The sequence below is a fragment of the Mirounga leonina genome, unplaced genomic scaffold (assembly GCF_011800145.1).
Source record: "Mirounga leonina isolate KUSES-001 unplaced genomic scaffold, KU_Mleo_1.0 Mir_195, whole genome shotgun sequence".
NCBI lineage: Eukaryota > Metazoa > Chordata > Mammalia > Carnivora > Phocidae > Mirounga > Mirounga leonina.
The window spans coordinates 11,198,483-11,223,924 of record NW_023270490.1 but is presented as its reverse complement, the minus strand read 5'-3'; the positions used below and the strand labels follow the sequence as shown (position 1 = coordinate 11,223,924).

General features: G+C 58.7%; 1 protein-coding gene across 4 annotated transcripts in view; it reads right to left on the bottom strand.

Annotated features, from left to right (window-relative positions):
• The window catches only part of OSBPL2 (oxysterol binding protein like 2), a 46,468-nt gene extending 37,184 nt beyond the window's left edge, over positions 1 to 9,284 (bottom strand). Inside the window, exon 1 of one of the 4 annotated variants that reach the window (XM_035025513.1) lies at positions 9,200 to 9,284. The gene's annotated coding sequence lies outside the window, so the exon portion shown is untranslated. The remainder of the gene's footprint in view (positions 1 to 9,199) is intronic. The other 3 variants (XM_035025508.1, XM_035025509.1, XM_035025510.1) reach the window with 3 other exon arrangements.
• Between the last annotated feature and the right edge of the window lie 16,158 nt (positions 9,285 to 25,442).

Sequence of the window (25,442 nt, the reverse complement as noted above, 5' to 3'; positions counted from 1 at the left end):
CACAGTAGACGGATGTACAGAAAGTCAACTGTTCAAGAAACAGCATCAACAAGAAGGCAGAATTTAGTATTTCCTACATATGTTCTTCTTCAGGCAGATTTTATTGTGCATCCATGAAGACAGTATTTCAGGAAAGGATTTTTTTTTTTTTTTTAATTAGCTGTTTCTGTTCAACTGTCCCCTCTTCTAACTGCAGAGAAAACCCAGGAAACTAAGCCTGTATTGCGCATCTTCACTGGCTTCCTGTCATCTTGCTGTCCTTCTGCACTGCCCTTAGGCCCAAGGGCGATGCCACAGGGCTGACCTGGCCTCATGGAGGGAACAGACGAAGGAGGCAGAGGTCTTGATCCCTCCATGTGGGGACCTCCCACCAGGGGTTGCAGTGAACCCTCACTCCCAGCCTCTTCAGGGGGACACCAGCCCAGGACACCACCATTCCTCCCAGTCTCCCACAAAGTGCCCACTCCCTTGAGAAGAGCCCCATCCGGCTCTCTTCACAGCATGCCCTGACTGCCATCCATACGGCCAGGAGCCTGACTCCAAATGCAAAATGTCCCACTACCACTCGTACAAATACAAGTACCCCTGTACAAATACCACTCCAGGCTTGCAAATCCACCTGTACGATTCTCCTGGAAAAACAGATGTACTCACATTGGAGTAAGTGACTAGCTAAAGGACCCAGAGGTTAATCTTCGTGGTCACAAGGTGTGATCTTCACAAAGAAAGAAAAAGATACTAGCAATATGAATATTCTAAAAGTACTTTTATAGATAAATAAATGAGTTCTATTTAATAATTTAAAAATGCATTGGCAAGCATCAACCAGATGGAAGGTATGTAAGGAAACAGAGGACCTCACACCACCAACCAAGCAGGTTGAAGACGCACACAGAAAGTGCCACCCAACAGCACCAGCAGATACACGTTCTTCTCAAGCACACGGGACAGTGTCCAGCAGAGACCACATGTTAGGCCACAAATTGCATCTCAATAGATTTCACAAACTAGACCTTATGCAAAACATCTCCTCTGCCTGTGAGGCAATGAGTTAGAAATTAATAACAAAAGGAAAACCGGAATATTCACAAAACTGTGGAAATTAAATGGCAGGCTCCTAAGTAAGGGATCAAAGACATCACAAGAGAAATTAGAAAATACTTAGAAACAAATGAAAATGAAAATGCAACATATGCAAACTTAGGAGATGTGGCGAAAGCAGTGCTGAGGGGAACTCGATGAAACAACACCAACATCAAAAAATAAGAAAAAAGTCTCAAATCAACAACTTTACAATCGAAGGAAAAAGAACAAATACCAACGTTAGCAGATATAAGGGAATAAGAAGAATAGAACAACAGAGAAAAATCAATGAAACCAAAACTTGGTTCTCTGATAAGACCAACAAAATTGATCACCTGCAGCTAGGTACACTAAGAGAAAAAGAGACAATACGCAGCTACAATTGGACATTACTACCGAGGCTACATAAACAGACAGGACTGAATGAGAGTGCTGTGAGCAAGGGCACGCCAACCAACTGGATACCCTCACTGCAATGGACAGATTCCCAGAGAAACACAGGACCCACCGAGACCAGCTCACAAAGAAACAGAAAATCTCTGACTAGTACGGAGATTGAATCAGTGATCAAAGATCTCGCAGTGAAGAAAAGCCCTGGGCCTGATGGCTTCACTGCCTAAAACTGGGCTTCCGTCACGCCTGTCAGAAACGGAGGTGAGTGGGCAGCGGCCGCCTCCACCAGCAGCTGCAAGGCTCTCAGCACCCTGTGGCTCTTAAGGTCAAGGCCAAACGCTTCTGGAAACCTGTGCGTATCCACAGTGCCGAGGACACGGGGAGCCTCAGGCTAGTGATGGAGAAAACCAAAGTCTCCGCTGCCTCCCTGCAGGGGCTCTCCTTCCCCACGGGCAGCCTGGCGGGCAGACCCTGGAAAGATGCTCCCACGACACCAAGATGTTATCAGAGTGGCCCATCAAGAACGGGAAACACTGTCACTCCTGAGTGTGGCCACACAGTTCAGCACACGATGCACACAATTAGCCACGAGTGGGAAGTAAAGAACGGAAAGACAGAGATGGGAGAAGGAAATCAGAAGAGTGAAACCAAGGCTGCTTGGTGACGCTAACACACCCCAAGGAGAAGGCCGGCCCTGAGGTGGCCACAGCCCACTGGATCTCTCCACTAGGCAGCCCCTAAGGCAGGAGCGAGGGGCCCGGAGCCACACGTCCCCGTGCCTCCAGAGACCTCCCCCCGCCCCCCACAGCCATGCCGCTGCAGGCAGACAGTGCTTCCTGGCCACACGGCCCTTGTGGTCACTCATGTTTTAGCATTTTAGTCTTTAAATGTCCGCTCTGCACACAAAACCCACCTGTCACCTGGAATCCTAAAGACCCTCGCCCTACTGATGCCCCACTATGCCATAGTTCCCGGTTTCTTTCTTCTGTAAAACACCAAAAATTAATGGAAACAAAGACTCAACCTGCACTGGCTCCAGAGCCAGAACCTCCAGTCCTGCTGGAGATGCACTCATCTGCTCGGCCTGGTGCAGTAGCCTCTGAGCACCTGAAATGTGGCTGACAGGTCAGACAAAGGGAATGCTTACTTTCATGTGTGCTAATGAACTGAACGCCTTCCACTTAAGCATCCACCCCGGACGCAGTGCTCCAGGGCCTCACTGGGCTGAGACCGTGGGTGACTTTCACGCTGACCACCCGGGAGCCCTGGAAAGCTCTGGTGGCCCCACCACCTGGACGCATGCGGAAAGGAGGCAGCCGGCAGAGCAGGGAGCGGTGGAAGGGGCCAGTCCCACCAGCAGCAGCCTTCCCCAAGCCCACAGTAAGGACATGGGGCCAAGCCTGCTGTTCCTTCTAATTTCCAAGCCCTGGCCTGCTCAACTTGCACTCACTGAGCCGTGCCTACTGCTACCCGCTAAGGAAAGGTTAGGCCCTCCTATTCCCGCAGCTGGTGGACAACCTGCTCTGGGTACACAGCCTCCTTCACAAGGGGAGCCGCACGTGGCTGTCTGCCTCCCACCCCCCGGGGCACCTCTCACACCTGGGTCTCACTGACTACAGGCAGGAGCAGAGTCGGACCTTCAGACACTGCTTCCTGAGACCTGTGTGGAACACGGTTCCATCCAGGGGCACGTGAAGCTCCATGAGGGTGCCGTTTTCAGGGCGCAAGGAGGGAGCTGTGTGTTCCGATGTGTGTGGCTCTCAGTCTCTGCCTTCCCAGGTCCGTCTCATCATCACAGAAATCAGCTGCCTGACACGGGACAGAATTTATAGCTTCTGCACCGAGGGGCAGATTCCAGCTCTGCTTTCCCACAGATGGGCAAGCGGCAGCCCTACCTTAAGGAGGTGCTGCGTCACATCCAGACTCACATCCAGACCCGCGGGGCCAGTTTAGTGGCCATCACGCAAGGACGGCTGGGTTTTGTTAGGAGTCCATGCAAGAAACAGAGTGCTTCTAGGCTTGAGGAAGGTAAACGAACTCATCATGCTACGTAAACAAACGTTCGTGTTAATCGCTGATTATTTACCATTCTCCATGCCAACAGGGTGGCCTGGAAAGGCAGGTGGAGGGTAGACCATCCTGGCCCCGGGAGCGGCAGCGTGGGAGCCGCACCTCCCGCTGGGACTTGGGCCGGCCGCCCGGCTCAGCAGGTGGGAGCGGAGCGCCCCACCACCCACGACAATCTCCCTCTAGTTCTGGCCTCCACTCGACCAACCTGCTTATCGTGCAACAGCGAGCGCCAGAAACACATCACGCACTTTGAGGAACAGGAGCTTAGAATCCAGCACCAAGGATGAATGCCAGCTTTCGTACACACGTTTGTTTTAATCCATCTCGTCATTCTGTGACACAGAAAAAAGGGGTTCCAACACGCAGCCCGAGAGAATACGGGAGGACACTGGACAGGGAGCTCCGACCACGGCCTACAGGCTGTGCTCACAGAAAACCGCCAAGCAGCCCCCAGGCCAGCGGCGCCATGCAGGGCGCTGAGAATCCAAGAATCCACAGGGAGCATCCACCCCCCACCCCAAACCCCGGCCACACCAGGCCCATCAGAATAATGGCAGGAGGCCACACACATCCTTGGAAGCCCAGATCCAGGAGATCTGAGGCAGGGCCTTGAACCTACACTTCTTACAAAACTCCCCAGGTTTTTCTTTTCTTTTCTTTTTTTTTTTTTTAAAGATTTTATTTATTTATTTGACAGAGAGACACACAGCGAGAGAGGGAACACAAGCAGGGGGAGTGGGAGAGGGAGAAGCAAGCTCCCCGCAGAGCAGGAAGCCCGATGCGGGACTCGATCCCAGGACCCTGGGATCATGACCTAAGCTGAAGGCAGTCGCTTCACCAACTGAGCCACCCAGGCGCCCTCCCCAGGTTTTTCTGATGAGAAGCCAGTTTAAGAACCCCATGATGCTAATCCAGGAGCCTTCTACCCTGACAGGCATCAGCATTCCACCCAAAGCCCAGCTGCCGTAGAGAAAGAAGCCACAGCACCTCTCAGGGAGCTGGCCCCCAGCACAGGGGACCCCTCCTGCAGTCCTCTCCCTCTGGGTACTGAGTCCCTGGAACAGAGGTGCTCGGTACCTAACTCAACAGGATCCCTTTCCCTCTCTGGTGCCTGATAGTGTGACCACACAGCCCCCGCTGCACCTGTCACCATGGTCATTCTTCACGGTGCTTCTTTTCACTCTACAGGTTTCCAGTTTGGACGTTAAATCATATAGTCACGCTGGTTTTAAGGCAGTAAAAGTCACTTTCCAGCCGAGCAGGTGGCTCAGGGTGTCAGATTGCAGCTCAACTTTTCTCACGACCAGCCTTTGATCAGCCTTTTGTTCAGTAAAACACACAGCCTTCCCTGCCCCGTGGCTGCCATAGTTTTTTCTAAAATCTGGATTCAGTACAGCTCTCCTACAGACCATGCTCATGTATATCGCGCTCTCTCCCCAGAACCCCTGCACCAGCCTGGAACAAGCCTTACTCCGGGCACCTTATAACCCTTCGTAAAGGTATAACTCAGCAGTCAGTCAGGCCTGTCCACCCAGGCAGTTCCCACTGCCGACAGGCCACAGCCCTGGGGACGGCCCCAGATCCCGAGCACCCAGAGACCCGGGGTTTCCGGAATAGACCATCTTGGTGTGATGATGCCCAGAACAGCGCTCCCCTCCGCCCCCCGCCCCCAGCCAGGCCCCACGGCTGTGCAGCTAGGGGCCAGGTCGGCCAGGACTAAGCCCAGAGTTTGTGTCTCAAAACAACCCTGCAGGGTCCACCTTGACGGAAAGATGAAGCGAGCAGAGGCAGGGAGCAGGCCGGGATCTGCCAACAACACGCTTCCTCGTGACAGTCCTTTTCATTTTTTTTTAAGATTCTTTTTTTATTTTGGGGGCGCCTGGGTGGCTCATTCAGTTAAGCATCTGCCTTGTGCTCAGGTCATGATCCCAGGGTCCTGGGATGGAGCCCTAAATCTGGCTCCCTGCTCATCGGGGAGCCTGCTTCTCCCTCTACCCCTCCCCACTGCTCGTGATCTCGCTCTCTCTCTCATGCTCTCTCTCTCTCAAATAAAATCTTAAAAAAAAAACTTTTAAGTTATCTCTATACCCAACGTGGGGCTCGGAACTCACCACCCCAAGATCAAGAGTCGCATGCTCTAGTGACTGAGCCAGCCGGGTGCCCCAAGACAGTAGTTTGTAAGGGCTTACTTCCACTGTTTAGCTCAACACAAAGACTATAGTATTTGTGTAAGCTGAAGATCCAGTTGAAAGAATGGTGATTTGAAATTCTGCCAGATAACCCGAAGTTGTTTTCTGAGTTTGGAAAGAAAAGGGAAAAACGCCATAAAGTTCACAGATATGTCTACGTGGCTCTCAGTCACATGTTTATTAAGGAGAGCTGCCAGGATGGGCCATACCCCACACCATGCTTCTGAGTCGGGGCTTGACCCCAACCCGAGCACCACGCACTCCAACACCAAACGCTCTGAAAGAGCACAACTGACCACAGAGACACACAGGTCAGTCACTGTACATGGAATCTGCGTTTAAAGAACCTACATACTAGAACCTAAGATACTAACCCTGAGGACGGAGGTACTTTTTATTGATCAGTGATGTTCGAACACTAACTCCTTCTCAGGCTCAAGCTACGAGTCAGTGCTCCAAGCTCAGAATTGAGCCGCTCACAAGGCAGTGCGCGCTCAACACCAAGCCCAGTGTCCGCCCCCAACGGCGAAGTGCAGGGTTACGTCCACATGCGTGCAGGGCCCTCTGCTGAGTTATAGGGATCCCCATGGGGCGAGGGGGGCTTGCATAAGTCCTGTACAACCTCACCTCAATAGTTGGAACTAGCAAGTTTACTGTAACTCATTTCAACAGGACGTAGCCCTGCCTACCAAAGATGCCCTGGGCTTCACTTCTAACCTGCATCCGTGTGTGTCCGTGCATCACGGTCAACGTCAACGCTCTCCGGTCGGGGACTGAAGGTGTGCGGAGCACCTGTGACAATACCGGGCACTCGCCACGACACTGTCACATACATCCCTCACAGTAACCCGATTTACAGCCACAGATCCTGGAAGCATGAAAAGGGAAGTCACCCTGCCCGCCCCCAGGTCAGAGTGCCATAGCCAGAACCTGCGTGCCCCCCGCCAGGGCGCTTCCCGCTGCCCCCACCGCCTTCAGAATGACCTAACTCTTGAATGCAACATGCCGGCCACCTCAAGGACCGACATCACGGCTCTCCCTCACTGTGAGCCCCACCTGCCCCATGGCCGCCACAGCCAAAGTCCCAGGAAAAGACGAGGCCCTGGCTTTTCATGGAAATACTAAAGAAATCACTTGCAAGAGACAGCTGACCCCCTGTGTGAAGACAGTACAAGAATACATAACAAGTTTCAAAAACTTCCCCACCAAAAAGCAAATGTCACTTTTATAATTAGCTGAAAGTAATAAAATCTTAGACTCATTTGCCTGCACTTCCTGGAGGGCAGAGGGCACGGCTAAGGGACACGAGGGTGAGAGTCAAGTGGTACCCAGGAGCAGTGTCACATGGAACACCAGTCTGACCCTGACACGCGCCTGGGACACAGAACGCCCGAAGTGCATGCTTCCCAGCGGCTGCAGGGGGTGTGCTCAGAGCTGAGTGCGGGCCACAACCTTGTAGTTCTGGGCGTGTGTCCATCATCAGCCTGCTCCTTCACTCGGCCTTCCACGCAGCGGACCTCAACCACCTCACTGCTGACCAAGGAGGTGGGCGGCGGGGGGACTATTTCAGCAAAATCTGGGATAGCCAGATGGAGAATTACTTTCTTTTAGAAGAAATAAAATGGTTTTATAAACATTCATGCTCACAAAATATGAAAATCAGGTATATATGTTGTAAGAAATACAATTTAGACAGAGTAATGCAGCGCAATTAGAATAGTCCAGAAGAAAATGCAAAGAGGAGATTGTAAGTAATTTTGGTTTCAAAAGGCAATATGGAGAGATATTTAAGAGTGTAAACTCGGGCGCCTGGGTGGCTCAGTTGGTTAAGCGACTGCCTTCGGCTCAGGTCATGATCCTGGAGTCCCTGGATCGAGTCCCGCATCGGGCTCCCTGCTCGGCAGGGAGTCTGCTTCTCCCTCTCCCACTCCCCGTTTGTGTTCCCTCTCTCGCTGTGTCTTTCTCTGTCAAATAAATAAATAAAATCTTAAAAAAAAAAAAAAAAAGAGTGTAAACTCTAAAGCCAGCCTACTTGGGTTCAAATCCCTGCTCCCTCATCTACTACTGTGTGACTCAGAGTAAGTCACCTAACCTCTCTGTTCCTCAGCTTCCTCATGAATACACCAAGAATGTCGGCACTACATGAATGAAGTGGATCTAATGTGCTCACAGCAGTCCTGGGAAAACAACTTACATATTAACGCCACGTGAGTTAGGAGCTGTTATTAACACAAGGACATGTGATGCAAACAGGAAAAGCAAATTCTACCGGGGAGACTCAATCATCCTTGCACGGTCATGTTCTCAGTGACAGCACCAGGCACGCACTGTGCTGGACAAGGAGGAAGTAAAGCCCATAAGGTTCCTGTCCAAAGCAAGAGGAAAGGGAACTCGCCATCTGGAGCACCTACTATGTGCCACCGTGTCATATGCTCGTCAGCCCCGCAGGTAAATGACACATGTCCCAGAGGAAGGAACTGCAGCTAGGGGAGACAGGAAACCACCGCCCAGCAGACAACGTCAGGAAGGGCCTTCCACCTTGCTGCCCAGCAAGGAGCCACCAGGACCTGGGTCCCCCTGCAGCCCCAGGGCTGTGGCCTCCCAACAGCCCCACTGGGTTGGAGGGGTGAGGCCACAGGCGGCCAGGCAGGCGGCGGGCATGGTAGAAATGCCCACTGAACCGAACTGAACGAGGCCAGGTCTCCAGATGCGCCCAGGCGGTCCTGAAAAGAGGCTAACGCTGCAGCTGCTGGCTCCAGCCGGTCGGCAGCTGGTCCTGGACTGACATTCAGGATGAAGATTCGGGGACGTGAGCACGGCTCCCCCGGAGCACCGTGCTGGCCCCAGCTTCTCCTTCAGCACAGGCGGGAGGCCCGACCCCGCGCCTGCCCGCGGCCCTGACCTGCGCGTGCACTCAACAAGTCCGGAGGCTCCCCGTGCCACCACGTCTAACTTGGGTGACATCGAGCCGGGCCAGGAGCGCCCGCAGCACGACGACCGGACGGCCCGCCAGGTGCGGGGCGCCCCAGCCCTCCTCCCACAGGTGGTCGCCTGAGCGGCCGGGTCCCCGCGGGGCGCTGCCCTCCGCGCGGCGCGCCTGCGACCCCGAGCGCGCCCCCGCCCCCCGACTGCCAGTGGGGCGCCCCGGCCTCCCAGCCCACCCGGCTTCCGGCGCCGCAGTTGCCCGGCGACGCGGGGCCCGCGCCGCCGCCCCCCGCCCGCCGCCAACTTTCCTCCCAAGTTTCCCCGGGGCCGCGGGCTGGCGGGCTGGCGGGCCGGCGGGGCGGACGGCGGGGGTCGGGCCGGGGTTGGGGAGCGGGGGCCGGGGCCGGGCCGGGCCGGCGGGCGGGGAACACGGGACCTCGGCTCCCCTCCCCCCCACCCCCCGGCCCCGCCCGGCCTCCCGCCCGCCCAACGCCCGCCCGAACCCCGCCGACGCAGGGCCGAGGTCCCGGGCCGCTCACCTGGACCGCGGTCCCTCCGGCGCCCGCCGAGCCTCGCCGCCCACCCCGCCCCCGCCCCGCAGGCCCGCGACCCGCTGACACCGAGGCGGAAGTGCGGCCGGCCGCCGGGCAGACTGACAGCCCGCGCTCGCCACTCGCAGCGCCCGGCGCCAGAGCGTCAGCCGCCGCCCGCCCAATCAGCGCCCTGCCCGAGGGTCGCGCCGGGAGGCGGGACTATGCTACTCGTTTCGCGGGAGCGACAACCCCCCCGCCCCTTGGGAGTCCCGCCCAGGCGGAAGAGTGATGTCACGGACAGCCAGTCACAGCAGGGAGAGGCGGGGTTATGCAGATATTGACCCTAAAGGGGCGGGAGAGAGGGAGGAAGGGGCGTGGCTGGACGAGTTGAGTTTACAAACAGCGAGTCAGGTGGCGGGGGCGCTCCGCGGGCAGGTAGCTCTGCGCCCGCAGTTCCCAACTCCTAGGGACGGGCGGAGGCGGGAATCATCCTCCCAAAGCTGTCCCCCTCAGCTCAGGCGTCTTGGGGCTCCCCATCGTCCACCCTTCTTGGCATACCATTCATCTCTCATCAAAACTCGGCACCAATTTACCCTCTGGCTGCATTCCTGACAGTTCATTCCTCTGTTTAAAACCCGCTGATCTGTAGTGGCTCCGTGATGGAGCCCAGAAGCTCTGGAGTCAGACCCTGAGTTTGCATCCTTATCAGCTGTGTGGCTTTGGGCAAGTTGAATAATCTCCCTGAGCCTATGAGCACCCGGATTTTCCTTTGCAAACCATATTTCTCCCACCCTCATCCCATTTAAATCGTGGGTCTGGTTTGGAGTAACAGGAACCAGACCAGTTGCTCAGAGTCATGGCACCTGGTTCAGGGGTGAGCAAGAGACCCTGTCCTGGCCAATGAGGGTCAGCCCTGGGACTTCTGCAGGGAGTCAGAGAGCTCAGGCCAGAAGGAAGGCTGAGGCCAAATGACTCTCCCATCTACCCACAGACCTCTCCAGAAGGAACTAGGCTGGGTGAGAGAAGGATGCATGTCTGGAGCTACTAGTGGGCAACTTGCCCCCATGAGGGGAGAAGCCACCAAGGAATGAAGCCAGCCCAGAGGAGCGCAAAAGCAGATATCCTGGTCACCTGGAAGAGCTACACCTGAAGCAAGCTCTGCCCTAGACTTTTCAGTTATATGAGCTATTCTGTTTTCTTTGCTGCTTAAGCCTGTTAGAGTACAAAGGAGTACCAGGTCCCTGCAACCCTGAGAGGACCGATAGACTACCAGTGACCATGTGGTACATTGAAATGGCTCTGCTCATTGCCGCCTCTTCCACAAAGCCAGACCCACTGGAGCCTCTGCACTCCCTCCTCAGAACGTGATTCCTCATTCCTAGCAAGGAGGAGGGACTGACATGTCGCCCCAGCAGGACTAGGGGTGCCTTGAGGGCAGGAGCAGGTCTTGGTTGCCCCCTAAAAATGAGGGCCTGAGAGAGTGGATGGGGTCTCTGGCATGGGGGGGCCCAGGCTGCATTTCTGGGCCCAGAAAGCCTGTCATCCCCCATCCTAGAGGCTGGCCCGGCTCACTGGTGGGCCCTGTCAGCCACGCCGCTGGTGTGCTGGGACTGAAAAGGAGCTCTCCCAACCTCTGCTGTAGAGAGAAACCGGGAGGGGGCGGGGCCAGGCCTCAGAAACAAAGGCGTTGCCATGGTTACCCCTGAAGAAACCGACCCCAGCAGGCATGGAAGGTGCGTGCAGGCCCCCAAGCCAGGACAAGGACAAGGCTCGTTGCCATGGAGATACTCCAAAGCTTCCCTTGTGGGCCTGGCCCAAGTCCAATGCAGGGTCCCAGAACCACCATCCATCACCCTGATGAGTCTCCAAGACTCTGACCTAATGCAAAGGACATGCCCGGAGGGGTTCAACCTACTGGCCCACCCCTCAGCCATGACCTCTGGGGCGAGTGCAACATCAGAGAGCTTACAGCAGAGGAGAGGCTTGAGTGGACAGAGTCTCCTGTCTGCCCACGGACCACAGTGGGGCGGAGCTTGACCGCCTCTGCCCTGGCCTTGGGGTCGGGTAGGGTCTGACCGCAGTTGGGCCCTGCAGCTGGGATATCAGTTTACCCCCTTTAAACAGATGCAATAAACCGAATTCCAAGGGTCAGCTGCTGGTCCTCCCTGATCCTCATGGCCAGGATTGAGTGGGGATCCCCTCTCGGTTGATGGCTGGAAGGATGGTGCATGGGACCAAATCAGGAGCAATTTTCATGATCTTCACTGGGTCAAGAGGCTGATTCCAGAGGCAAAATTCTCTAAGAATGGGATGGAAGACAGGAGCAGAAGAGGAGACAGAGGGTTTGGGGCCATGCAGTGATCATGGTGGTGATGACAGCTGGTGTTCTCCAGGGTCCAGGGGCTTACGTGTGCGCAACAGCCAATCAAGTAGGTGCTGTGTGCCAGGTCCACTGTGCAGAGGCTCAGACTGAGCCTCAGGCCCAGAAAGTGACTCACCTCAGGCCTGCGGGGAGGAAGTGGTCCAGGCACCACGTGGTTCTGCAGACCCATGGCCCAGCATGGCCCATGAGCTTGTTGAAAAGGCTGAAGAGGACCTTCCCAGACCTCTCTGCCTGGGGTCTGCACCTGAATAAGACGCCCAGGTGTTCCTGGGTGGCTGGGACCTCTGGGGGGGCTCATGGGTCCTGATATCAACTGACTGATCACCTTCCCCATGGCAAGAGGCTTGTCCCAGAGTCTCCTCCATCCTGAGCACTCAGGTCTGGCTTGACTCCCAGAATCCATCCATGTATGTGCTCTCAGAACTTTGAGAAGTGCTGGGCTAGTAGATAACCTTTGGGGTGTCTGCTCCCACTGGAACTGCTCTCAGACCAGGCCAAGCCCAAGAGCAACCCTATAGTCACGTCTGCCTGTCACTCACCACCCCAGAATTGGATCCTCCCAGTCCCAGCTCCTGCATGAGCATCAGTTGGTACCATGACCCACAAGCCCTGTGGGTGGCTGACCTGTGGGCCCAGAGCCTGGGCTCCCCAAAGTCCCCAACTGTGGGCACATGTGCCCCGACCTGCCCTCAGGAAGCACATTCACCTGCATTGTCCTCCTTCCATTTCTGTCTCACCATGAGGAGGCAGAACAGAGATGATCGCTCCCCCTTCAGACGGGGAAACTGAGGCTCAGGGAGCAGAGCAACTTGCCCACTGCAGAGCAGGTCTGCAGCCAGAGCTACCCCGTTAGCCTACCGGGGCTGGTTGCTCAAGAGTGCTGGGCGCCCAGCGTTGCTGGCCTGGCCTTTGCTCTGCAGGGGGCGCAGCCTGAACTCACTCCTTTCCCTGCCCCACCCCCAGGCCTTTGGAAGGGACATCTTCCAGTCCCTCCTGTGGAATGCTGGGGCATCTTTCTTCTGGATGCAGCCAGGACGGCCAGAGAGCGCTGGTCACTGAGGCCTGGCCCTGGCCCTCACGTGCCCCAAGCAGATCCTTCCCCATGCAACTTTCTCATCTCTGCAACGTGACAGCGCTCGGCTTCCCCATCGTCGGAGGAGAGTATTTTTAGTTTTGAACCCACCACGTGAAGAGAGACAAGTTATCAATAGCAGCGGCAAAGGGCTTTTTCTTTTTTTTCCCCATGGCTTTGGGACCTGAGCAATCTGCACCCGTTGAATTCTGCCAAAAGAAAAAGAGATGCATTCCTCTTACCAACTTTTTACCCTGCGGCTTCCTCACCGCTGAGGCTCTGCCAGCCGACTCTTCCCTGCTCGACCCCACCTGATTCAGCAGTGCCCCCCGGCTCTGGGGGAGGAAGGTGGCCCTGAGGTCAGTCTGCCCCAGGAAGGAATGGGCAGGAGTGAGCTGACCCCCAGGGGCCGAGACAAAGGGCAAGGCAGAGGCCAGAACAAGCAGGCATGAGGGGCCTGGTGGGGCCCTGACTTCCATGCTCATAGAGTTGACATAGGCCCCATTTCTAGCTTCAGTAGGCCCACAGGTCAGCCACCCACAGGGCTTGTGGGTCATGGTACCAACTGATGCTCATTAGCATTTACTGAGCACTTACTGTTGTACCCAGTGGCAGCCCAGCATCTGTGAGTGCACCTTCCCAAACCAGGTGCCATGAATCCCAAGGACTTTCTGTTATTAGGTGTTTCTGGAGGAAAGCGTTCCGTGGTCAAGTAGGTTTTGGGAAAGCTATTTAAATAAAGCCAACAAATGTCCCCCTCCAAGGCAGGGGGTCCCAGGACCCTTCTCATTCTGGTGTATGTGGGAGCCTCCCAGAGACAGAAGGCCCAGCTGCAGACCCAGGATTTATTGGAACTAGGAACCTTTTTTCATGGAGTGTTTTGCACAATCCTGGAGTGGCCTCCTACCTTGCTGGGGGAACATTCGGACCAATTTGGCTGTCTGCCCTTTAGGACTAGTTGGAGCTGCATATATAGAAACTCAGAATAACACAAGATAGAAATGTACTTCTGTCTTGCATGACAGAAGCCCAGGCTGTCCAGGGCTGACATGGGGCCATGCATCATCAAGGACCCACTTCCTACCCTGTTGTGCCACTTTTCTAGAGCTAGCGTCCATCCTCACATTCACCTCATGGCCCAAGATGGCTGCGGGCACTCCAGCTATCTCATGCATATTCGACCAGGAAGAAGGAGGCAGAGAGAGAAGCAGCACAGAAGTGCTGCCCCACCAGGAGAGTCAGCTCTCTTTGAGGGTCTGTCCCTGAGAGCGCCAGGCACTTCTGCTCACATCTCACTGGCCAGAACTGCATCCCATGCCATTCTTGGTGGGACAGTAGCATTTTAAGCTGAGTGCACTGCCAGCCTGAACAAAACAGAGGACCCAGGGGAGAAGGTTATGGGTGGGCACTGGTCAGAGGACCTGCCTGCTGGCCTCTCTGAACGGAGACCTCTGAGACCACCCAGCATCCTGTGGCTCCCAGGTCTGCTCCAGCTGCAGCCAGGGCGGGGGCAGAGAAGTGTGGACACCTCACAAGATGGGCTCTGGGAAGAAGAGGCAGCACCGGACCCGAGGGAGAGCTCTCGGCTCCAGTCTCCGACTCCCTTGCTGCACACGGCTTGTGCCCCGTGCCTGGCGGATGCTCAGCCTTGTACCCGAGCACTGAAGTGCTCACCGGGGGCCTGTAGGTTCCCCCTTCCTGGCTGTGCCCTGACTTCAGGCAGGTGGCTCCTTCTTGCAGTACCCGTGGATCGCCTGCTGTGCTGGCACAGGGTGCCACCATGGGCAGGCAGGGCCCCAGGAGGCCACAGGGGACCCCAGGCAAGGAGAGGGGAGGGTGGGCTCTGCTCCTTCTGTCTCCACCCTTCCTAGGGGCCCGCATGGGATGGGAGGGGTGTGGGTGCATCTGTGTGCGGGGAACCTGTAGGGTGGGCCGAAGCAGGAGGAAGGACAGCTTGGCTGGTTCAATTTAACTTGCCAGGGGAGCTGCCAGGTTCGGGGGTCAGAGGGGGCACAATTTAACCAGCCTGAGGCCCAGGGTGGAGCTGGTCGCAGGGGCAACCCCCTCCCCCAGCAGCTGCGCTCTTACTCCTGCAGGTGGGGCTGGGGGTGTTGGGTAGGAAACACTGGGGCATTTGGGGTTCTTCTGGGGGTCCGTGTGCTCCCTCCATGCTATCCCTAGGAGGTGCAGGGCAGGGGAGAGGAGGGCACAGCAACCATGTGCCAGGCACGCCCCAGGCCTGCCTCTGTGGCTCAGAGAGGAGGGGCCGGAGGTGGCCGCAGCAGGCTGGACTGTGCCCTGGGCGGGGGGCGTCATGGCTCAGGGGTGTGCAACCCGTGCAGTCATGTGAGGCTCCTTGCCCGATTCACTGCTCTGCTGTTGTCGCCTTGACATTCTCAATTTCTGGGGTGGGGGCCCACAGTTTTATTTTGCACTCAGCCCCACAAATTCTGCGGGTGGCTCAGTACAGGAATCAGGGTGCACGGGGCGCCGCCTCTCCAGTTCCGGGCTTCGGGAACTGCACGCAGCCAGCTGGGTAGCGCTGTCCCCTCCAGGCAGGGTGGCAGGCTGGGTGAGCCGGTCAGGTTTGTTCCGGGGAAGAGGCCTCATGCTGGGAACTCTGCCAGAGCTGCCCCAGCTCGGGAAGGTGGCCTGCCCGGAGTCGCACGGCCCAGGGCACCACCAGAGCCGGAGCCAGCCGGACAGCTCCACCCACTCGCCGGCCGTGGGAGTAACACTGCCTCCCGGGCTCCGAGCCGAGCCGCACAGAGTAGGTGCTCCGTAAACGCCCCTGGCTGCTGGCAGGAGGGGGTGCAGGTGGTCTGGGCAGATGGCTGGGGTTCCGACGGGGCCCATGCCAGTCCGGGCCCAGCCGCTTGTGGACAGGGGGTCTCTCCCAGCCTGTTTCTCCAGGGCTTGGCGGCGCCCGGAGGAGGCCGAGGTATGCGGGAACACCTGTGGGGACGGGAGGGCACAGGCTGGGCGAGCCAGGCAGCGGGCGCTCACCCCAGCGTCCACTCCTGTCTCCAGGAGCAGCCCGGGTTCCCCTGCGGGGCCTCTGCCCACAGGCTGACCCGTGCAGGGCACGTGACCGGGATGCGGGACATCAGCACAGCACTCAGGGATGATCAGGCAGACCAGGGGCTCGGTCACAAGGCCGTATGCTGTGCCATGCAGAAGGCAGCACGGCTGAAGCTGGGGCTGGCAACGCAGGCTCTGGGGGGAAGTCTCCATGCCCACTTGTCCTCACGTGGGGAGAGGCCTCTGGAGCCCTCTCCTCCCCATCAGGGCATCCCGGGCTGGGGCCACCCTTCCAGATGGTGAACAGGTGAGTCACTCAGGGACGGGCTCCAGGGAGCCCCAAAGGTTTCCAGGAGGCTTTTAGACACTGGTTTATCCAGTATTACACCATTGTACAGATGGGAAAATAGAGCCCAGAGAAGGGCTCATTACTCATCATATGGATGTTTCCAGCTCTGCATAAATCAGCAGAGCAAACTTAGAAACTGTGAGAGGATTATGCAGTGCCAGGAAAAGGTAGACCCAGGCTGAGTCTGGCAGGGGCGGGGAGGGGCGGGGGAGAGGGCAGGGGTGGCAGGGGGAGAGGGCAGGGGGAGGAAGAGGGCAGGGGCTGGGGGGAATGAACAGGGGTCTCACTGGGGTAACTAGCGCCCCTGCCCCCAGGGCCCTGGGGAGAACCCCGGTGGCCCTGCTGTGCCCCTACAGAAGGCAAGTCTCTGGTCTGGGTTGGGGGCTGGGACTCCACTGTCCACTTTCTGCTGGTCGCCTTGGTGGAGCCATTGTTGGAACCTGGCTCCCGGGGACTTTGGGGACATCTTCCTTAACTGAATCCTGCACCCCCAGCACTAAACAGTTGGCTCATTCAGTGTTTTCCTGACAAGCACAGGTCCCCCCAGGGAGCCACCCTAAGCCCTGGGCAACTCAGGGAGTCTGCAGAGGCGCCTCACCAGGGCCAGGCTGCGGGCATGTGGGCCCCCGGTTCAGACCCCATGGGGCGGGGCTAGCAACGTGCACACACATCCTCCGGGCCGAGCGTCAGTGTTTCTGAGAACAGCATGGGCAAGATGAGGAGGAGCCAGGCTGACCCTGAGGGCTCCGCCGTGGGGAGGGCAGCATGGGGACCCACGGGTAGGAACAGAAGTTTGGCCAGGCTTCAGGTTCCAGGGCCGGAACTGGGCCTTGGGGGACCCTGACGAGGTCTAAGAAGGGGAATATCGGCCTCTCACCCTCCCCCCTAGAGTGGAACCAGGCAGCAGCCAGAGTCCCAGGGTGGCCCCCAGCGTGCCCAGCCCAGAGGTCACCCTGTCCCCTGCTGCAGACACATGACCCTACCCATACCATGCCGCCCTCAACTGTGCCATCCAGGGGAAGAGGCTTTGCTGGCCCCTATGTGTGGCACGTGGTGCCAGCCCAGCCTGCCCAGCCTTGATCCCCAGGCCTGGGGTCTGCAGATGGGCTGTGGTCACCGGGGCCACCCCACCTGGTCATCAGAGGAGAGGGCCGGTGGGGGGGGAAGGAACATCGAAGGGAGGGACAAGGTCAGCCCTGGATGACGCGCCGGGGATCTAATGTGCTGTGAAGGAGATGCTGCTGGGCAGAGGGCAGGAAGCAGCAGAAACATGCTCTGGTCAGGGCAGGACCTCCAAGGACAGGACCTCCAAGGACAGGCAGGTGGCAGCCAGCAACTGACCAGCTGCCAGTCTGGAGTCCAGACAAAGGCCTGGCTCAGGGCAGGGAGGGGACAAGTCCCGGGCAGGGAGCTCTGGGGTTGGGGTGCCGCTGCCGTTGAGGAAGAGGACCCTGGGCACCATCCCCAGCACAGGGGCCCACCCCTCCCCACTGGCCCACTGCCACAAGCCCCGGAGCTGGGCCCTTGGTCAGCGCGGCCCATGGCCCACCTCTGTCCAGGCTGACGACCCCCAGAGGTTTGACATTTACCATCCGGGGCCTGGTCCCATGGGCCCTGGTCCAAAGGCCCTGGAGCGGCTGGCTGGGGGCCATGGTGTGTGCCTGGTCCGGGTCCCCAGGCCCAGGGGACCTGCAGCCATGCTGGGTCACAGCCATGGAGGCCCCACAAATACTCCTGGGGATGTGGTGGGGGCTCCCAGGCTGGGCCGGGTTCTGAGCCCTCCAGACTCTCCCGAGGCCCCACACCGGCCCACACGCAACCCGACCCAGGGCTCTGGAGGAGGCGTGGTGGACAAGATCTGAGTTCTCTTTCCTGTTTTCTCCACCATGGATTCATGTTTTGCCCATGGAGGGAACCTGCACAGATGAAACCTGTTTCATTCATTCAGCAAATACTTATTAGCCAGCCCCGGGAGGTGGGCACATCCAGAGGGACAGCCTGGATCTTGCAGGAGGGGCTTTCCAGAAGGTGTAGGTGCTTCTTTCCTCAGAGAAAGGCTTTTGTTATCCCTCTGGCCCCTCAGCTGTCTCTGCCCCTCCCCAGGCAGCTGTCCACATACCCCTCGGACCAGACTTCTTCCAGGCTGCACCTCCTCCAGAGAGCCCTCCTGACATTACCCTTCTTTCATGTTTGATATTTCTGCCCAGGCACCATTCTTGGGAGGAAAGAGCACAAGGTGAGGACATTTCAGACCCAGGGTCAAGTCCCTGCCCCCTTCAGCCAGCCTCTGAGCCTCTGCAAGTGCTCATCTCCCTGCCCTCAGCCTCTCTGCTCCCTCAGTGGAGACCAAGGCCCTGGTGGGGGTCCCTGCAGGAGGGATGAGCAGGAGGGGCTTGGGCTTGTCTGGGCGCCGCGCGCCTCTGACCAGGCTGTGGGCTGGGGTAGCCCAGCATCTAAGCAGCCACACTGGCTCCAGGCCAGCAAGAAGTAGGCCAGACAGGGCTGCAGGCTTCCTTCCTGCAGGCCGAGCCAGAGGCGTCCCCCTGAGCAGCCTTGCCCAGGCTTCGCGGTCTGCTGGGTCTGGTGTGGAACAGAGCCACCCTCACCCCTCACGCCCCTGCTCACTCTTCTCACTCTGCGCCCTGTGCTCACAGCGGAGGCCCCGGGAGAGGGCTCGCTCTGCAGTCCCAGCTGTCCCCAAGGACCCCTCCCCAGGGGCTTTGTCTCAGGGGGCCCCCCATTGAGCTCTCAGTGCCCAGGTCCACTTGCCCCCAGGCCCCTGACCTCCCCGACAAAGGCCCTATTGGGGGAAGGAGCAGAGGCACCCCCCCAGGCCCCCGGGGTAGCTGCAGGGGGTGACTTTCCTTCCCTGCCCACCACCCTTCCCCCTCCCCACTCTTCCTCTGCCCTCCACAGGGGTGGGGTTCTTAATGGTGTCAGTCGAAGCTGCTGCAAGCTCAGGCAGTGGTACCTGACTGCCTGAGCCAGGCCAGTGGGGCTCGTCCTGCATGTCTGTGGGCAGCCCCTCCTTCGTCCTGCAGAGTGGATGAGAGCACAGGAGGGCAGCCTGAAGCTGTAGGGAGAGATTTTAGGGAGACATTGCCTGCTGGGAATAGTGAATACAGGGAAAAAACAGATGGAAAGAAGGTGTTCTTTGAGCTCCTGGATACAGCTGTGTCTGAAACCCACCCCCTGGACTTTTTAGTCACAGGCAACAATAAACTCCCCTTTCCGTTAGTCCTTTTTGAGTTGGTTTTTGTCATTTGCAGACAAACTATAGCAATTATATCCCTGGTTCTCCTGTCCGCACTCTCTTTCCTGCCACCTGGGCCCTGGGCACAGTACAGCTCTGTCCCTAAAGGCAGGGAAATCAGACTCAGCGTTTATTCCAAATTGGTGGCCTCCAGAGCCATTCTGATCACACCCAGGCCCTGAACTCATCAGGACGCACTGGGAGCTGGCTCAGAATGTCACCAGGGGAAAAAAAAAAGACAAGGAACAAAAAAAGAAAAATCTGCATTCCCATATTCAAATGAGCTCCTGCAGAAAGAGAAAGCAAGCAGCAGTGGCGCCTCTGAAGACGTGTCCCAGCGCTGGACCCAGCACCCTGACAAGCGCTCTGGCAAATGTGCCTGGCCGGAACTAGCGGGACAGTCGCCCTGCAGCTGGCCCTCGCGGCTGCGCTCCCTCATTATTCCTCATTAGTGGGCCACGTCCCGCACGGCAGGGCCCCCGCTCTGCAGGAACAGCACCGGGCGTGCAGTTGGTTGAAGGAGAAAGGTTTCTCTAGCACAGTGAGGGTGGCTAATGGCAGAGCCCACTGCCCTGTGACAGCGCAGGACACAAGGGACAGTGGCTGGTCTGACGTGGGCAATACCCAGCTTTGTTCCTCTAGCACAGAGCTCCTCTGACCCGAGACTCAGAAGGACGTGGGCGGGCTGTCGCTGGGCCAGGCTCCAGATTCCGGAGCTGGGGCTGGGCCCCGGGGGGCCTGACGACCTCTGCTCCGGAATGTCCGTGGGCAACTGAACCTCAGAGCACCCCATCGTCCCCCAACCTGCTTTTTCTGCACACTCCCAGCTCACGGGTGCTACGCCCTCCTCAGCGCCACTGGAACCCAAACCCTGAAGTCAGGCTTGACCTCCGCCTTTCTGTCGCACACCTCATGGGTCAGCTTCAAAAGACGCCAGAATCTGGCCAGGTCTTCCACCTGCACGGCCACACCCCTGCCCGGCCAGCATTGCCCTCACCGGAGTACCCGGCCCCTGGGCCTCTGCCCTCAGCCCTGCCGGGCACTCTCTGCACCAAAGCAGCGGCTGCTGTCAGAGCGTCTCCCGAGCCGTCCTGGGGCTCCCCCTCAGCATCCCTACCATGGCTGGAGGCAGCATGCGAGCTCCCTCCCCACGCCCCCCCTTTCTCTGTGCGCCAGCTGCACACACGCGCCCCCTCCTCGCCCTTTGCTCCCGAGCTCCCCTCTGCCCCGAGCGCTGCTCCGTCCAGACACCCACCTGGCTGGCCCCTCCTGTGGGTCTTCGCTCAAGAGTCCCCTTCTCAGGGGAGACTCACTGACCGCCCTTTCACCATTGGAACCTGGCCTGTGTCGACTTGTGTCCTCCAGGGAGCAGACACTGAAATGGGGTTCAGGGTTGTGAGATGATTGAGGATGCCTGTGACAGAGAAAGGGAAAGGGAGCAGGTGAGGAGCTCCCACAGGGCAGAGCAGGTCTGAGGTCCATGCAGGGAGAGGCGCAGGAAGGAGGGTGGGTAGGAAAGGCTGCAGGCACAGCGCACCCCTGTGTCAGTCCGTCCCACGGCAGCCCAGAGCGCAGACGGCCCATAGAGTCCCCACGGCTCGTGGCAGCCAGGGGTGTGACGCCAGCCTCGTCAGTTCTCTCTGGGAGGGACAGCTGAGTAGCACCCCTCCTCGTGCTGCAGGTTGTCTCCCCTGCACGTGGGGGCTCCTCCAACGGTGCCCCAGCCGCTCTTCCTGGGGGGGAGACCTCCAACAGGGGGGCAGGCACAGCAGCCCCATCATTACAGCTGCTCCCGGGGCTCAGCTGGGGCTCATCCCTTTCTTCCTCTGCTGTGCAGCCTGCCTGTCCAGCCACACCCCACCTCTGCTGTCACCTCTGCAGGTCTTGGGGGCCTACCTGGGGTGTGACCCCATCCTCATTCCCGAGGGGCTGAGCCCCTGCTTACCTGCCTCCTCAAGCTGGGATAGCGGCGCTGTCCACACACGTAATAGTCACACAGGGGGCACCACCAGGGGGGCCCTGAATTCCACACGTGTCTCCCCTCCCCTAGACCCCGGCCACTGGAAGTACCAGTGGCCCCACCAGCCCCTGCTGACTTAACCATGACTCCCCCTGCTGTCTGCTCCTCTCTGGGCTCTGGGGGCTCAGGATGCCAGGGAGGCAGTGGCAACTGGTTCAAAGGGGCTCTTTCCCAAGCCTCCGGGTGAGAGTGTGCCCTATGGGGGAGGGACCTGTAACCCTGCAGGGTCCGGGTGGGGGGCACTAATTCCTCAGTGGGCCACTGGGTCCAGGATGCCCGTTCTCTTCCAGCTGGAAGTGCAGTGCCATGTAAAACTCTCGGATTCACTACACTGCATCCTGAGGGATGGCGCCCATCCTCTCGGACGTTGCCCCGCCCTTGTGCTCTGGAAGGCTGTCCCCTCCGGTGAAGCAGGGTGGGGCAGGATACAATGGAGCCAGTGGGTCCTGTGCTGGGATGTGGGCCCTTCGCTGGGACGTGGGCCCTGGGCTGGGGGCCTCCCTGTCCCTGGATCAGGCTTCTGTGAGGCCCCAGATCACGGTGACAAGCCCACACCTGAGCAGGTCTGTGAAGACCCCCCCCATGGCAGAAGGGGCTCAACATAGCCCACTCGCCACCAGGGGATGATTTGTTCTCCACGAAGAATGGGCCACTTGGGGGCTCAGCCTTGGTGTCTGTGGCTGGTAGGTCAGACATTCAGAGATGGCAGTAGCCAGGTTGTCCCAGGCAGGTGGGAGTCCATGCTCCTGGCCCACATGTGGCCTCCGATGTGACCACTCTGTGCTATCATGCCATTTCTGGGGATACAAAACCCTTCACACTGGTCCCCACGGTCACTTGTCCATCCACAGGGCTCCGGCCCAGAGCCTTTGTCCCCACCCCTGACCCTGATGGGTCAGCCCCCCCCCCCCCAGACTTTAGGCAGTGCCACGGAATCTGTAGATGTTCTCATCAGGGCCATGTTCCGGCTCACACCACACATCCCACCAGGCGCTGGAAGCCTCACCCATTGGGAAGGCATGTGCCTCACCTCAGCTCCATCTCAGCAGCGGATCCAAACAGTCCTGGCCCTGCACCCCACTCTCTTGAAAGGAGAGCTGAGAGGCATGCCCCATGGCGGACCAGCCCTGTGCCCTGGCATTCTCGGTGTCCTGCCTTGCTTCATTTCTTACAACCAGTGGACGCACACATGGCTTCTTTACTGCGTGGTATTTGCCTTCGTCTGTTATGTCAACTTAGTATAGTGCTTGATACATAGTAGGTGCTCAATAAAACCTCGTCCAAAGGATGAATGAACAAACAAATCAGTGGGTGAACTATCTCCTCTATGAGGGGTTTGCAGGGGATCTGGTTTGGCGAATCTGGCCAGAGTTTGTGTGAATGGGCATTTGCTCAATGGTCTCTCTGTTGGATGGGACATTTGGCGCACAATATGTCAGCCATTTCAACAAATGGAGAAACTGAGGCTCCAGGCCACTCTCTCTGTGAGGGTCTTGCTGAGCCCAGAGCAGGGGCCTGCCCTTGTCCCCCAAACCCTACCTGCCTTTCCCAGGGTCTTGGAGGGTTCTCTGCCATCCAGGGACCTGAAAACCCATTACTTGGGACAGAGCCCCCACGGCAAGATATCCTGTGCGTAGCCTCATGAGGACCTGCTTCATTCACCACAAATTGTCTTGGCCAAGTTGGGCCCAGCCCGAGGACATCAGGCTTCTGTCCAGCCAAGGTCAAGGCTGACCTCAGGAACCTTGTGCTTTGGAAGGCTGTCCCCTCTGGTGACAAGAGTGTGGCCATTAAGTGAGGGGCCTCTAGCCTCATGTGACCTTGGGTAGGTGGCTTCCTCGCTCTACAAAGGGACCTCCAATCCTACCCACCTTTGAGGGCAAATGGGAGTTAATGAGGTCATGCATGTAAATGCCAATAGGAGGCACTCACCAGCCTTGGCCATGGTCACCTTCAAACTTGTGGGTCAACCCTGGCCCTCCTTCTCCTGATGGCCTCAACTTACAGAGGAAGATCCCCACACTCAGAAAAACACATGACTCCTTTGTGTCATTCAGCTGGCCCCCTGGTGCCAGGGTCTGAACTGAGTCCATGCCCCGTCCAGCTGCTGTGGGGCCAAAGACTGCCAGGGAAGGCTCCAGAATATTGATGGCCATAAGGACAACCATGGCCAGCTTCACCGAGACTACAGAGGGGCTGCCCTCTGCACAGACTTCCCCTTGACTTGGCCCTCCATCCTGTACGGTAAGCAGCACATAGCCCCCATTCCAAGATGGGGATACTGAGGCTGGAAAGGAGGCTCCCAGCTAGTGAGAGAGAGCCAGAGCCCCCATTCAGTCCCCACCAAACTCCCATCTCCCAAGGCCAGGGCTGAAGGGCATCCAATCCACACAGTACTGTCTGGCCATAGCCAGCCTTGAGTGGTTGGGGAAGAACAGAGCCTGGGGGTGGGGGGGTCTGCCCAACAGGGAGCTGCTGGCTGAGCATGGGGGACAGTGAGTCGTGACCCAGGACTGAAGGTGTAGGAGAATTTGGGTGATGGGAGCAATGGGGTCCAGTGGCACCTGGCTGCTCCAGAGACTCTCCACATGACTTGTCTCGCCACCAACTAGCTGCCCGTTCCTGGTACTGCCAGGCCCACCAGGCACACTGGGGCGTGGTAAGGAGAAGCTGGGGAGCCTGTAAGGGGAACAGGGCTCGCTTCTGGAGGGGAAGAGTATAGCCAGACACTCAGAGGGGGCTTCTGGGAGGATGAGCTGGAGCCCCACACTCCTCCTCCAGCAAAGATTGCCATAAGCCACGGAAGAGTGGGTCCGCTGGGGCAAAGGTCTGGGGTCTCTGCTGCAAACAGCTCTGAGGAAGGGTTAGAGGGAGCCTAGTCTCCCCCACTTCCCAAAGTTTCTGAAGTACCTCTTGGGGCTAGGGAAGGGGGTGGGTCCTTGCACAATCAGGAAGCTACTGTAAGTATGGGGGTGCCTGTGCGTGCCAGCGCCTGGGGTCGGGACAGCAGGCCCCTCCCCCAGCCTCACTGCCCCCCGCCCCCCCGCAGACTCGCCCATTTCTGTCGTCCTCGAGGCTTCCGCAGATGTGTGCCGCTGGAGACCGAACAGAATCGCTGCTTTTCTCTCCCTCGGGCACTGCTCCTGGCTGTCTGCTGTCTGATGTGTGTGTCTGCCGCTGGTGGGTCCCCAGCCTAACGCTGGGTGGCTGTTTCCCTGGTCTGTGGGTGTCTGTGTGTCTGAGTGTGGGCGCATCTGTCTGTCTGCTGTAAGTGCCTCCTGCTGAATCTGTCCTTGACCCTGTCTATCTAAGCGTGTGTGTCTGGGGGGGAGGGGTGCTCCCTCCCGCCGCCTCTCCTCCCCCACCCCCTCCTGCAGGCGCTAACGCGGCCGCAGCTGCTGCCTCGGCTGCGCCCTGAGCGCAGTGACCTCGTCTGTCCCTGCAGCAGTGACCGCCCCACCGCGCTGTCAGCCGGGGGAGGGGACCCATGGCTGAGCTCTGAGCCTCTGGCCTCTCCCCCCTCAACCTGGGGCCGCCTGCGCCCCAGGTGGGTGTGCTCCCTTCCCGGCTGGGTCCACTGGCTCCTCATCTTCCCTTATGTAACTCCACAACTGTCTGCGCCTTGCAGGTCACCCTAGACCCTGCGCTGGGGCCTGCCCACGGGGAGACTGAGACCCCGAGTCCCACGCATATGGGGTTGGAGCGGACCCCTGGCCAGGGCTCCCGCTCCCAGAGACCCCTCCCATCCTTTCTCTTTGGGACGTTCCTTCCCCTGAAACCCGCTTGCCTGAAGCATGACAGGAGGAGGGGTCTCACAGGGCAAGTTCCCCCGAGCGCAGGTGAAAGCGTACCCCCCTCACTCCAGGTCCCACAGTGTCCCCGGCTCTCGAAGAGGGCCGGCCAGGGTCACCGGGGCTGAGGGCACGGGGCAGGCCTAGCGGCGCAGGGACCGGCTCCTGTGTGAGCGGGCCGGCTGGCAGCAGGCGCGCCCCCCGCCCCGGCGCCCGCCCGCTCGGGCCGGGCTCTCCGCCAGCCGCCGTGCGCTCCCGGCTGGGGCTCCAGCGGCCCGGCGGGCACGCGGCGCTGTCCGTGGTGCTGCCGGCGCCGGGCGGGGCGGGGGCGGGGCGGGGGCGGGGCGCGGGCGGCAGCCA